Below are 12312 nucleotides of genomic sequence, written 5' to 3'. Positions count from 1 at the left end.
TGAGTAAAAAACAAAGATATAGGTTCACTCTGGTTTTTGTTTAAATGAAAAAAAGAATGCGTGTTCATCCAAAGAGAAATCCCTCAACAGTTTCTCTCCAAAGGAGAGTGAAATCTGTGAAAAAAATCAAGAGAAATTCATACATTCTTCCAGTTTTAATGTCGGTGATAATTATTTTTTTAAATTTTATTTATTCTTTCAAACTTATTTTAATGTAGACAAGAGCCACAACTGTTGATAGAATTCTAGAATTGAAACTGATTAGACAACAATGCTCCAATATTAAAATCAATAAGTATAAAGATCACTGGATCACTGTCATCCCATTGTTCATCAATTTGCTTGAGCGGGCACCAGTAATGTCTCCATTGTGAGACTTGTTACTGTTTTTGGCATATAGAATACGCCATGAGTAGCTTGCCAGGCTCCACCGTGCAGGCGAGATACTCTCAGCAGCTTGCCGGGCTCTACAAGAGGGACGGAAGAATCAAACCCAGGTTGGCTGCATGCAAGGCAAACACTTTACCCACTGTGCTATCACTCCAGCCTAAATCCCTTTAAATTAAATATTTCATGTGACCTATTTATTAGTCAAGCAAACTGGATAAATCCAGTAAATGCTCTTGTTCATTCTTCAGAAAAAATACCTAGTCAAGAGTATCTGCTATTTCTTAGGGTTTTTCTTAAGTTTCAGGATAAAAGTGGTGTTGAATATGATACTTTTATGAAGCCCCCACAAAAAATTAAAAAACCAAGCAAGTCCATTGAAAAAGTTGCAGCTTTGATACAGAAAATCAGAAAATCTTGGCATTATTCATTTACCTAATATTTTTAAGTAAGAATAGAGCTTCCAGGTGACTGACCTGTAAATTCCACTTCTTGGCATCTACATCACTGTCACTGTATCACTGTCATCCTGTTGCTCATCAATTTGCTCGAGAAGACACCAGTAACATCTCCATTGTGAGACTTGTGAGACTTGTTGTTACTGTTTTTGGCATATCAAATATGCCACGGGTAGCGATAGTGCAGCGGGTAGGGCATTTGCCTTGCACGTGCTTGACCCGGGTTCGATGCCTCCACCCCTCTCAGAGAGCCCAGCAAGCTACCGAAAGTATCTCGCCCGCACAGCAGAGCCTGGCAAGCTACCTGTGGCATATTCGGTATGCCAAAAACAGTAACATCAAGTCTCACAATGGAGACGTTACTGGTGCCCGCTCGAGCAAATCGATGAGAAGTAGGATGACAGTGACAGTGACAATATTTTTAAAATTCTTTCTTTCATACAGTTCATGAAGGTTCAGGAGAAATAAGTCAAAAGGAGATATCCACCTGTGATATTTGCCAGTTTGGTGCAGAATGTGATGAAGGTTCCAAGGATGTCTGGTACCATAGATTTTTATTCTTTTAAGTAAAATACTCAGTCATTATTTATTTATTTATTATTTATTTAACTATTTCTCTAGAAGCATGGTTAAGAAACAATCAACTAAAGTGACTCTGCTTGTTAAAATGGTTCATCTGGGAAGGTGCACATATGTCATGTGAGTTTGGGTATGAGTATAAGGATAATCTTTTTTATGTGAAAACTGTTGTTCTCATTAACTGGGTTGTTAAGTCCTTGTCTAAGAATTTGCTAACCTGTTGGTTGCTATTTGAGCCTTTTGTGGTATTGCTTCTGTGTGTTGAGTTTCGTTGGCATCTGTGCTACTTTCTCATCTAATTTGGTGTTTTCCTACTGGAATGTCAGTATGGAAGGACTAGAAGGTGTGGCATGGCAGAGTATGTGGCTGCATAGTTCAGAGGCCTCAGGATCTATGGTCTGAAGGTGTTGTTGAGCCCCTGGCATGGTTGCAGTGGTGGTGGTGGTGTGTGTGTGTGTGTGTGTGTGTGTGCGCGCAGCCACAGGGGCTTTAGCAGGGCAGGGATTCGGCCCATCCACCTCCCGAGGGCGCCTCAGAGTTTTCAGCCAGCGGACCTGTGTGTCCAGGACTTTTAGATGCTTGGTGTGCATCTCCTCAGAGATGCAGTCCTGAATCAGTAGAGAATGGCTGCTGCGTGATTCCACGTGGCGGTGGCCGTGGGAGGTGGGCAACTATGTGCTTTCCTTTCAGCGCTTACCCTGCGTTAAAACTCATGTTTAGTTAATTAATTGATTGGGGGGCCTGGGGCCATGCCTGGCTGTGCTTAGGGCTTACCCAGGCCTTTGCGCTCAGGGGTCACTGACCATATGTGGTGCCTGTGGATTGAACTCAGGTCAGCTATGTGCAAAGCAAGCTCCTTCCCTGCTGTATGAACTCTCCGGCCGAGCCTCAAATTCTTTACGCAACTTAAGCAGCAAATTAAAAGGTTATTTCCCTGGTTATTTACTAGGGCCACAGAGATATGTAACTGTGGGAAGGAAAAGAGGTGGGATATTACCTGTAATTTTTCCTCTCTCTACTAACTTCTTTCTCAAACATGCCCATGATAAATGGAAATGTAATGAGGAAAAGTGAGCCTTCACTGGAAAAGTCGTTGGGATTAAAAAAAAATGTAAGAATTAGGGTGCCAAATCCATGAGTTTCTTTCTTCATCTCTCTTCACCTCTCTCTGTGTCCCTTCCTCCACTCTGCTTTTCTCCCTAATTTCTCCTCTTAACATTCTTGAGTGGGGACTTAATATCCAGAGGAAGCTCGTGCAATTTTATTGTTGATCTCTCAACCCAGAAAATATGGGATAATAATGGAAGTCCTGACACGGGCTGTGCTCTAATAAACTACAAGGTGGACCAATAAACTTGCGGCAGAGCCTATTACCCAAAACCGTTATTACCACTCAGCAAACGGAGCATGATTTATTTGGTTCTGAATCTTCCTGGAGATTTCCAGCCTTGTTCAGGACATCTGGGACAGGTTGTTGTGGGGAAGAAATGTCCTCCCTTGCTTAGAGAGAAGCCCTAAACTCTGGGGAGTGGGTAGGGGGTCCTCCCATAATAGTCCAGGATTGACACCTCACCCTGGACTATTAGGGGGGCTATAAAGGGCCCTGATTTTCTATGACTATCTCTTTTGGGGGGCACACCCAGCAGTGTCCAGGTCTTACTGGCTCTGCACTCAGGGATCACTCGTGGCATGCTTGGATCAAACCTGGGTCAGCCTTGTGCAAGGCAAACATCCCAGCAGCTGTGCTCATCCCTGTGAGTCTGACATTATGAGCCCCTCCATCTCCTGCTTCTGTGGTTCTTCTTTCTAGATCCTTCTTACCCTGAGAGCTTTGTTGATTTTTTTTTTTGAGGGGCACAGTGAGGGGGCTGGGATGTCTCCAGAAGGGACCTCCCTCTGTGACAGGGGACTGGACTCCTTGGTGAGAATAGGGAAAAGGGCTCCCAGTTCCCCAAGGGAATTTTCTTCTCATATGTCATGATTTGACTTGGGTGCTTCTTTCTTTTTGCAACTGTAAGGGACCTCTGAAAGCTCTGGGACCAAAATCCTCCCACCACCCGAATAAACAGTCTAATAAACTACTGCCAAATAAATTCAGGGACTCCCAGCTTTCCTCTGCATTGGGGTGTACTTACCCTTTAAGACAGAGAGCGTCACATCTCAGTCTCTGTCCCTTAGAGTTTCATCTGGTGAGAAGAAAGGGGGGAAAATAGTTCTGTCTTCTAGGCACCCACAGTGGAAGCAGCTTGGTGGGGTGTGGTTGATTAATCAGGAGCCCCCAACTCTGAGCCACGGGGAGAGTTGCTTGGGAACACAGACTTCGTTCCGAGCCTGTCTTCACCTTAACTGTCTGTCATCTGTATAATCTTCTTCCTCCTCCTCCTTCTTCCTCTCCTCCTCCTCCTCCTTCTTTCTCCTCCCACTCTTCTTCCTCATCCTTCTCTTTTTCTCTTCCTCTTTCTCTTCCTCCTCCTCCTAGTACTTCTCCTCCTCCTCATTTTTTCTCCTTCTCTTCCTCCTCCTCTTCTTTTTTCTCTTCCTCCTCTTCTTTCTTTTCCTCCTCTTCCTCCTCTTCCTCCTCCTCCTCCTCCTCCTCTTCCTCCCCCTCTGTCTGCCCCTTCTCCTCCTTCTCCTTTCCCTGCCCTTCCTCCCCTGCTGTGGCCCAAGACTTCTCCCATCTTACTCCAAAAAGCTCAGCTCTCTAGAGCAGTGCTCTGGGCTTCTTGCTTCTCCTTAGAGCCCAGGACTTACCTTGGGGGATCTGGCAGTGTTTTTCTCAGCTGAGGATGATGGGGGAGTGGAGACAGATAGGCATTGCGTGCTGCAAGTTCTCCTGTGGGGTCTTCATGCACCCCTGACAAGAGGGCTGTGTTGTCTGGATGTGGCTGGGACAGCATGCAGCGAGGGAGGTCTTTTTTTTTTTTAAGCTCCTGATGCCACCCAGAGATGCCCATGTTCAAAAGTCCCTGTGGACACTGTCCCGATTGCAGATTCCGCGTAAGTCGATTTTACTGAATGTGCATCAAGAGAAAACACACAACACCTCACCTTTTTGAAAAATTTTCCCTTCCTCTAAAACAATACACATGCAAAACTCAGAGATTATAAGAAAGCTTTTGTATTCATTAGAGTCCTCTTAGCTCAAATGAATAGATCCCGGCAGAAGACCAGGAGTTGATTCTGTTTGCTTTTTTGGGAGTCCACACTTGGCAGTGCTTGGGACTTACTCCCGGCTCTGCACTCAGGAATCACTCCTGCCTGCTCCAGAGACGCTATGGGGTGCTGGGGATCAAACTTGGGCAGCGTGCAAGGCAAATGCCTTCTCTACTGTACTATCAAGTCACTCTGGCCCCAAGGATCTGACTTTTCACTTCGCCTTCTCAAGGGTCTGCTTCTTTACTGTGAATCCCCCTTACAACAGAACCTTTATGAATCTGTATGTGCCAAGGATAGAAAAGAGATTTGGGAAGCAATATCTAAGTGGGGGTGAATGAAATTCAGACACGGGGCTGAAGACAGTGCAAGGGGCAAGGTTAGCCTTGCATGTGGCTGACCTCTGCTCAATCGCTGGCATCACCTATGGCTCCCTGAGCAGAAAACCCAGAGGAAGTCCTGAGCACTGCCAGGTGTGGCCCAAAATTCTAGGAGGGAAGGGTAGGGAGGGAGGAAAAAGGAGGGTGGGGAGTGAAGGTGAAAAATAAAGGGGGAAAGAAAGGGAAGGGAAGACAGGAGCTAGGTTAAATCTCTCTGCCTCTTCCCCAGATCTGTTGGAGAGAGTTGACCCCAGTATAGGGGAATCTGCAAAAATCTCCCAGACCCATTCCTTTGGTGGGTTGGGGGTTCACAGACCAGGTGGTAGAAAGAGGAGGAAACAGGTGTCGGTTGTCGGAGAACAAGATTTGATCTGTTCCGTCTGCCTGGCATGGGAAGCCTTTGAATTCTCACCCTCACGGGCAGTGACCTCAAATGCCAAGAAGGCGTGCTCGGCTTCAGACTCTCTGGCAATCACTCTTTCTTTCGGGGTGCCCCTTCTCTCCTGGGCTGGTTCCTAAGATGCCTTCCTGAGCCACTCCCAGCTGTGTCCCTGCCACTAGGCACCCCTGGTACCTGGATAAGGCATCCCTCAGCCCACCCTGAAGTTGGGGTCCAGCACATGCTATGTGGGCATCACTCAGCCCTTGTCTGGGTTGAGTTTCTACGCTAATCTTGTTAGAATGCAACCTTGGTATCTGGGGGTCCTAGGATCTCTCAGGAGCTTTTTTTATTTTTTCCTTCTTTTTGGGGGTGAGACAGGGTGAATCCCAAACAATCTGATTCTCCCTGTGAGAGAAGAAGACTCGATTGGTCATTTCTAAGTGGAGCCAGTCGCTAGCCTGTGCCATCACAGAGCCTGGCATTTCTCTCCAGAAGCATCTGAAGGGACAGGCAGGAATCTGTCCACCTCTCATGCCCCCGGGCACCCCCTTTTCATCCTCCTGTCTCTCACACAAGACCTCTTTGGTCCCCTAGCTACTCACCCGCGGAGGCTGGTCTGTCAGTGTCAGGGGGGTCAACATCAAAGCAGGCTCACAGAAAGCGGGGGAGTAGGAGAGAGAAAGGGAGAGAGAGGGGAGGAAGAGGGCCGGAGAGAGAGAGGAGAGGGAGAGAGAGAGGAGAGAGAGGAACAAAGAGGGGGCAGAGAGAGGGGCAGAGAGAGGGGCAGAGAGGACAGGAGAGGGAGAGAGAGTAGAGAGAGAGAAAGAGGGAGAGAGGAGAGATAGAGAGGCAGAGAGAGGAGAGAGAGGGAGAGAGAGCACTGTGGGGTGGGAAGGTGGGGAGGGGAGAGGAGAAGGGATTAGGGAGGGAGAGAGGGAAAGAGCTACAGAGTGTGGGAGAGCTGTAAGGGGGGAGTTGTGAGGGGGAGGGGGAAGCAGAGGAGGGAGAAGGAGAAAGAAGGGGAGAGGGAGGTGGGAGGGAGAGAAGAGAAGGAGGGAGAAAGGGTGGGAGGGAGGGAGATGCAGAGTGTGGGAGAGAGGGAAATGGGGAGAGAGAGAAAGAGAGAGAAAGAGAGAGAGAGAGAGACAGGATCGCTTTAATGGCCTCTCCCACAGAAGGACCCAAAGAATAGAAACAAAACCATCCTTTCTCCCTCTTTGTAAGAGCTGGCAGAATGGGACTGTGTGTGGAGCTGAGTCTGAACCGCATTAGCGCTCTTTCAGTTTACAAACAAGAGGCCTAATTTAGGAGAAAAACCGCCTCTCTCATGGTTTCTTTGTGTTCAACCATGAGGGCGGCCTGGGGTGTCTGTTGGGGGAGGGGAGGCTTATTAGCTCCTCAAGCTCGATTCATGATTGCGAAGGGCAGTTGGGTGATCCTTATTCACCCTTAATTTCCAGGCTGTAAAAAAGAAAATAAATAGAGTGGAGCCAGGCTGGTGTGGAGCATGGCATCCAAATATCAAGTGGACTGTCTCACTTTGGCCCTGTAGGAGCCAGGCAGCAGATCTCCATTGTCGGTGCTCAAATGTTTCCCATCTCTTAATCCTTCTTTATGCCCCATGAGACGATGCAACTGGCATCGCTGAGAGAAAGCTCTGGAGAGTTCTGGAAAGTTCTGGGTTGGTGCCACATACTGTTGGCTGGCTCCAGACCTACTCCTGGAAAAACCAGGATGGGCACTGCCAGCACAGGGCTTTTGAGCTCAAGTGGGATGCTGGGGCGTGGGGGAGGGGGGACATGGGGGTGGATTATAGTCCAGGTCGCTGGTGGGAAAGTTCATTGATGTCTCAGTACTGAAGGGAAAGAAAGAGGGTGAAATCGGAAATTCTCCCTCTGGAGGGAGAATGATCTTTCTCTAGGATAAACACCTCCAAAAGTGTTTTCCAAAAGTGAGCTGGCCTACAGGGGTGTCCAGGAAGACCGTTCCCGTTGGTGTTGTGGAAATGCAAGTTTCCAGGAACCAGGAGAGAACTTGGCCCCTGGTTCTCAGAATGATGCTTCACTCGGCATCACTGGGTGTTGGACATGAGGTTGAATGTCAAGACACTATCCTGGATTTTGTTTTGTTTTGTTTTGATTTGGTTTGGGGGGCCACACCTGGTGAGGCTCGGGGTGACTCCTGGCTCTGCACTCAGGGATGACTCCTCGAGGTGCTGGGGGGACTATATCGGATGTTGGGGGTCAAACCTGGGCTGGCTGCTTGCATGTATGCAAGGCAAATGGCCTCCCTGCTAGACTACTGCACTGTCCCCTCTGTTTTCTTGCAAACGTTCACAGAGGCAGCTTCCTTTCTTGTTTTTTATTTTTTATCTGCGTTATTATTATGATACTGATGTAACTGTAGGATAACAAGACATAGGAAAAAAAGATAAAATAGGAATCATCATTTCCCAAGTGGGCTGTATTGCTTACTTTAATTTTTATATATTTAATTCCTTTTATAAATTATTTGCTGTTTAAGGGGGAAAGGGATACTGAACAAACATGTCTATTAGACATGTTAATTAGAATTTAACCCACTGAAAATTTTGTTCCACGTGTTTCTGGTTTTGAGAGTATATGTAAATGTAGAGAAGTATTTATGAACATGATTATTACACCCCAAATAAGCAAGTGCCACCAGTTTTTCTCATCAGCATGAATGCTCATATGGATTGCAAATACTGATTCTGGTATCCCACTCATCTCTGAAATATCTAGCTGCTGCTTTTTTGGTACTTTCTTCTTCTTGGTACTTGCATTGTCCAAATCCAAACTTTTGTGAAATTTGATGGCTATTCATTTTGCTGAAGAGAATCTACAAAATTTGCAATTTGTCCATAATTGCCCAAACACTCTTCTTTTTTGAGATCTATAAACACCAATTAGAATAAGTGATTTAACAAGCTCTGAAAGGATGCATTTGTGTCATTTATTTCCTTTTAATCACCATCGCACCTGTGTGCAGAGTATCAACATAGTAAAATTGTGTTTAGGAGGTAAAAGTTAGAGAGGGTCACTGCAAGGGTTGCTCATAATCCTAGACAGGCCAGACTAACAGCTCATTGTAGGGGAAGAGAATAGAAATAGACTGAGATACAACAATAAGTGAATAGCTCAGGAGCCAGAGAAATAGTACAGTGGGTAGCACACTTGCCCTGATTGTGGCTGATGCGAGTTCTATCCCCAACACCTTCTATGGTCCCTTGAGTCTGCCAGGCGTGATCTCTGAGCACAGAGTCAGTAAGCCCTGAGCACTGCTGTGTGTGACCCCAAAACCAAACCAAAACGAAACAGAAAGTAAGAAGCTCTAATTTTCTTTCCAATATATATTGAAGTATTGATGTTTTCTTTTGGGACCACGTCTGGTGATACTCAGGGGTTACTCCGGTCTCTGCACTCAGGAATTACTCCTGATGGTGCTTGGGGGACCATATGGGATGTGGGATGCCAGGGTTTGAACCTGGGCCAGCCGCTGCAAGGAAAACACCCTACCTTCTGTACTGTTGCTGGGCTCTATTTTTAAATGTTCTATAAGACAAGTTGGGGCCTGATAGATAGTACAGTGGCCCTATGTCTGGTACATGATTTACCTGGGTTCGATCCCCACCATCTCTAAAGGGTCCCCCCAAAAGAAGTGATCTTCTGATGGGTTCACCCATCAGAAGTGATCTCTGAACAGAGCCAGGAGTAAACCCTGAGCACAGAAGGGTGTGGCCCCCCCAAACAAACAAAAAGACATGTTTGTTGTGATTTATGAAGTGTTAAAAACTGTCCTAAGTTTTAAACTTGCCTAGAAAGATAGTGAGCATTTCTTGTTTTGTTTTGGGGCCACACCCAGCGGTGCTCAGGGCTTCTTCCTGGCTCTGTGCTCAGGGATCACTCCTGATGGTCTCGGGACACCCTATGGGGTGCTGGGGATTAAACCCGTGTTGCTGTGTTGGCTGTGTGCAAGGCAAGTGCCTTACATACTGTACTATCTCTTCAGCCCGAAGAGTGAGCATTTTTTAAATTGAGTACAAAGAAGATGTATTAGTAGAGGTCTGTCCAGATTGAGATGATTGAATTCTAGTGTCTGATCATCTAGATCCTCCATTCATTAAGGTCAGCTGGCAAAGCCTGGGTCATCCTGGTTACGAGCCCCCCCCCCCCCCCGCCCTAGGCTCTGCACTCAGGAATCACTCCTGGCAGTGCTTGGGGGACCCTATGGGATCAGCCACATGCAAGGCAGATACCCTCCCTGCTGTGCTATCTCTCCTGCCCCTAAGTAAAATTTCTTATATCAAACTCTTCATTAAAATAAATGAAATTTAAAATATATCATTAAATCACTGTCACTCTCATTGTCATCCCATTGTTCATGGGTTTGCTCAAGTGGGCACCAGTAACGTCTCCATTGTGAGACTTGTTACTGTTTTGGGCATATCGAATACGTCACGGGTAGCTGGCCAGGCTCTGCCGTGTGGGTGGGATACTCTCGGTAGCTTACCAAGCTCTCCGAGAGGGATGGAGGAATCAAATCTGGGTCGACCCTGTGCAAGGCAAACGCCTTACCCATTTTGCTATCGCTCCGACCCGTATCATTAAATATATTACATAAAATAAAAATGTATTTTATAAGATTTCTATTCATGTAGAAATATTTATATAAAATGCGCTCCCCCCTGCAGCCCCCCCCCCCCCCCCCACACACACACACAGTGCCAGGGATTGAACCTAGGACTCACATGTACTGCCTACTTACTTAGCCTTGTCTCTGACCCTACATGTATTTTCTTAAGAGATTTACTTCTGGGACTGGAGAGATAGCACAGCGGGGAGGGTGCTTGTCTAGCATGCAGCCAACCTGGGATTGATGGTCCCCTGAGCCGTGTCAGGAATGATCCCTGAGCACAGAGACAGGAGTAAACCGGTGTAGCTTAAAAAAAAAAACCAAAGAGGGTGAAAAGAGAATTTCAGGTCAACTAGTAGGTTCATTCATTCATTCATTCATTCATTCATTCATTCATTTCTTGTGATACTATAACAGTTATAACAGGGCAGAAGACACTTTTGGTGACGGACTAAGATACTGTTTCTTATCCTAGTCTGGCTCCAGGGCCAACACCAGGTGCCACTTGTCAGTATCAGGCAGAAAAATAGGGACATAAATATTTAACCTTCAGAAAACAAGAACCCGTTTACTGGAACTCTGACTGTAGGAACGAGAGTTATAAATCACTCTGAGGTATTTCTATGCAGAGGAGAAGCAGCGGCATGAATGACGGAGGCAACGTTAACCTCTGATTGTTCCAAAGCTGAGTCTTTTTTTTTCTCCCTCCTTCTCCCTTAAACAGGAGGGGGGCCTCAAACATACACACTATTGTCACACACACATGAGGAAATGGATTTTCTTTCCCCTACCCGTGCCCTGAAATTTATATCAAGTCTGTCAAGGAGCTGAAAGGAAATTATATTTTACAGCTTCCTATAGGTTTTTGTTATGCTGGAAGAGAATCATTTCACTTTGCTTACAATAGACTGAAAGGCAAATCCCCTTTCTTTAGCTGCCTTGCAAAAGAAAGAGGCAGAATGGGTGGGGTGTTTGCCTCACAGTGATAGGCGACAGAATCCTGTGGACCGAGGGACATTGTCCCCCTGATGTGTCTTTCTAAAGGCTTATCTTTAATTAAGGGAGTCCGTTAATCAACCAAGAGGAAGTGAATTTCTTCTCGAAGCACAATGCTGTCGGAGATGCCTGACAAAATTTAATCTAAGTAGATGGCAGCGATTGTGCGAAAGTGCTTACGACTCAAACTTGGGGTCCAACAATAGAGCGGAGACTGCAGAAAAGAAGGGGCCCGGGGGTGTTTAGAGACTGCCATCATCGGTGCCACTGGCTTGGCTTTGTACTTGGCTTCTTCTAGGCCCGTCCTCATCAGTCACAGGAGGAGACTCGAATTCCAAGAGTTGGGTCTCTCCGGAAGGAAGGGGTCAGCTAGAAAATGTCTTGAGTTGGGTTCTCCCCCAATTCAGCTCTTGCCTCTGCCCGGATTTCAGCAGGGATTTTGCTCAAGACCTCGTAGGAACCAGGCACGCTACCTGGCCTCAGGTTATGTTCAGCTTGGTGCACAGTAAGAGACAATTTTTTTTTTTGTGGTCATCATCTTACCGTCCACCCACTTTTGCCGGTACTGTTTTATAGAAAATCTGAAATGGATTGTGCAGTGAGTGAGCTTGGTGTGAGCCCAGCTGACGGAGGTAACTGTTCCATTTTGTCCAAAGACTCATTGTTCGGGTCACACCCGGTGATACTCAGGGGTTACTCCTGGCTCTGCACTCAGGAATTACTCCAGGTGGTGCTCTGGGAACCATAGGGAGTGCCAGGGATTGAACCTGGGTCGTCTGTGTGCAAGGCAAACGCCCTCCCCAACCTTCTATTGCTCTGGCCCTCAATCTCATTTTTTCTTAGATTTGGAAGGTGGAAATGTGCTCAGGGGTCACTCCTAGTGCTGCCCAGGGTACCGTAGGCTGTGCTGGGGATCAAACTAGGGTCCATTCCATGCAACAAGAGTCTTAACTCCTGTACTGTGATTTTGCTTTGTCAGAAAATGCCTCCGCTCATGGAACGGGAATGAAGGTCTGTGTCTTCTGGAATCCTGTGGTTCCCTCAGTGAATTGCAGTGTCTTTTCAGTTGCTGGGAGCTGAAAGGACACTTGGGGTGTCTTGCTTTTTAATCAACATTGGGCGTTTGACCTTGAAGAAAAATCTTTGGACACCACAACTTGCACTATAATTTTTATAGTGACATCCAACAGGAGGATGGGGTCTGCATGAAACATATTGCTTTGCCTGCTGTTGTTAATAAGACAAATATATCATGACAAGCAACAGGTCGTTTGGGCTGACCCTACAGGCATCATAGATCCACCCTAGGGCCATTTCCTTGTGA

General features: G+C 46.6%; 1 long non-coding RNA gene across 1 annotated transcript; it reads right to left on the bottom strand.

Moving 5' to 3' along the window:
* Positions 1-358: 358 nt before the first annotated feature.
* Positions 359-6080, bottom strand: LOC129405697 (uncharacterized). Its single transcript, XR_008630734.1, has 4 exons — positions 5942-6080; positions 4176-4435; positions 3560-3610; positions 359-467 (listed from the first exon to the last, which is right to left on the bottom strand). It is a non-coding gene; the product is annotated as an uncharacterized LOC129405697 (long non-coding RNA).
* Between the last annotated feature and the right edge of the window lie 6232 nt (positions 6081-12312).

This window comes from Sorex araneus, chromosome 6 (genome assembly GCF_027595985.1).
Source record: "Sorex araneus isolate mSorAra2 chromosome 6, mSorAra2.pri, whole genome shotgun sequence".
In the NCBI taxonomy this organism is placed as follows: Eukaryota; Metazoa; Chordata; class Mammalia; order Eulipotyphla; family Soricidae; genus Sorex; species Sorex araneus.
The sequence above is the reverse complement of the archived record's forward strand: the minus strand, read 5'-3'. Positions and strand labels throughout refer to the sequence as shown.